Here is a 2,597-nt window from a genome sequence, read left to right on the forward strand (position 1 = left end):
TAGCCACAAAAAGAATGAAATCTTGTTTTCAATATGTATGGAATTGGAGAAAATTATGTTAAGTGAAGTAAGCCAAGCACAGAGTCCTCCTGACTCATATGCAGAAGCTAAATATTAAAACAGTTGATCTCATGGAGACAGAGTAGAATGATGTTATCAGAGACTGGGAAGGATACGTGGGTGGGGCAATAAAGTGGGAATGGTTAGGGTGCAAAAACGTAGAATGAGTACTATTTGATAGAATGAGTAATATTTGATAGCATAACAGAGTGACTATAGTCAGCAATAAGTTATGATATACTTTCAAATAACTGAAAGAGAGTGGAATTGAAATGTTCCTAACATAAAGAAAAGATAAATGCCTAAAGTGATGGATCCCCCAGTTATCTTGATTTGATTAATGTATATTCTATGCCTGTATCAAAACATCACATGTACCCTGTAAACATATACAACTACTATATACCCATAATAATTAAACATTTAAAAACAAATGAATAAAAGCTTGGACAAAGTAGGCTGCCACTGGGGAGAAAAAGTTTTGAGTTGCCTGGGAGAGGAGTCAACTCCCCAGCAGCAGCTGCCAGAGAGGCCTGCCCACCTGGTTGCTCATCCCTCACCCCCATCACAATGCAGCCTGCTTCATAAAGTGGTAGGATCTAAGGGACTATGTCTTCTTTGTATTTTGTGCTGAAGACCGTAAAGATGTTCATTTAAATTTTGAAAAATCCAAATTATATTCACTTGTCTAGGAGGAAGTGATAATTTTAAACATTTAAATGAAATTGATCTTTTTTGCTACCAAGCAAAAAGTACAGATCAATTTTATGTTGTTTACAAAAGGGAGAATCTGGCCAGAGATTCTGACATGAACAAAAGAAAAGGTAAAGTTTAATTGGCTTAATATGGACTTCAATAATTAGAAAGATTGGGAAGATGATTCAGATGAAAACATGTCTAATTTTGATTATTTCTCTGAGGAGTCACAGACAGTGAAAAAACCATGCCAGATCTGGCACAGGGAATATTGTTGTCATTTAGATTTTGAGAAAGAAAAATACCTTCTCTGCAAAATTTCGTAATTTGGAAAGTCCTGAGTTGCTAGCTCTAAAGGCATATGCTGTATTTGCTTTCTTTAATCTATTTTTCAAACTGTTTGTTTTTTAAAGGCGTCACTACGGGTTAATATGTACCATTTTTAAGTTGGCTGAGGCTGTAACCTCATGCATGAACATTCCTCAGGCTTCCATGAAGCTGTTGAGGTTCTAAGCATTTGGTGCAGGAGTTGTGACAAATAAAAACATTTCACCTAAGTCATCTTTTTTTCATAGCATAGATTCTTGCATGACAGAACTGTCACCTTAGAGAAAGAACTAAATGGACTCAAAGTGGATGAAACAAATTGGCTGACACCTTAAACTGGTAACCTACAGTCCCTCTGGTGTATTCTTCAGGATTGTCCCTGAAGTTTATTTTTTAAAAAAATTTACTTCAGGCTCGACGCCTGTACTCAATGGCCAGAATGCTGGCCACATACACTGGGGCTGGTGGGTTCGAACCCAGCCTGGGCCTGCCAAGCAACAATGACAACTACAACAAAAAAATAATCAGGCATTGTGGTGGGTGCCTATAGTCCCAGCTACTCAGGAGGCTGAGGCAAGAGAATCCCTTAAGCTCAAGAGTTTGAAGTTGCTGTGAGCTGTGATGTCACAGCACTCTACTGAGGGCAACATAGTCTCTGTCTCAAAAAAAAATGACATTATTATATGTAAGTGGTCACTTACTAGTGTTCCAGGTGAATCTTAACCAAAATTAGTGAATGCCCTAGCTTAGATGGTTGTTGAAGCCTATATATTTGGTATTGTTTGGCCTTTAAGCTTTTACATTTTAGCTGAGAGAATGAAGAAAGCTTTATATTGTTGCTTGAGAGTCTGTACATTTAGATGACATATGTACTTGCACTGTCAGGATGACAAACGATTGAAAAAATGTTAATACACTATTGAATTTTTAATTTCTTTTTCTGATTCAGTTTTTATCAGGGCTGAAGATCTCAATTTATGTTCATGCTATTAGGGATTTTTTAAAATGTCAGTATTCTTTCTAATAAACTATTGGAAGACTTTATAACAACAGAAAAGCTTGAGCAAGTAGCCTTCTCTGAGACTAGGTGTATTAGGATTCTCCAGAGAAACAGAGCCAATAGGATACATACACACATACACATCACGTTTGTAAGTCTGAATATATGTGTGTGTATATATTATATGTATCTTAATATATGCAGAGGGTACCCAAAAATGTATACACATGTTAAGAGAGGAAAAAAACTGTATTCAAATGGTAATACTCAATACATATCCAAAAGATGAATATTAGTCATGTTGAGCACTTCTTGTAATTGCAGAAGTCAAAGATGACTGGAGTCTTACAAATTTATTTTATTTATTTTTTTTAAGTTTTATAAATTTTTATTTTTTGAGACAGAGTCTCCCTTGGTAGAGTGTTGTGGTGTCACAGCTCACAGCAACCTCCAACTCCTGGGCTCAAGCGAGTTTCCTGCCTCTGCCTCCCAAGTAGCTGGGACCACAGGCGCC

The 2,597-nt window shown here is 36.7% G+C and overlaps 1 protein-coding gene and 1 pseudogene across 1 annotated transcript in view; both read left to right on the plus strand.

Moving 5' to 3' along the window:
• EPS15 (epidermal growth factor receptor pathway substrate 15) overlaps positions 1-2,597 on the plus strand; it is a 166,378-nt gene that overhangs the window by 36,062 nt on the left and 127,719 nt on the right. The window lies entirely within an intron of this gene.
• Positions 631-1,082, plus strand: LOC105888015 (annotated as a pseudogene).

This window comes from Otolemur garnettii, unplaced genomic scaffold, assembly GCF_000181295.1.
Source record: "Otolemur garnettii isolate 467f Iridium unplaced genomic scaffold, OtoGar3 scaffold00159, whole genome shotgun sequence".
Classification (NCBI taxonomy): Eukaryota; Metazoa; Chordata; class Mammalia; order Primates; family Galagidae; genus Otolemur; species Otolemur garnettii.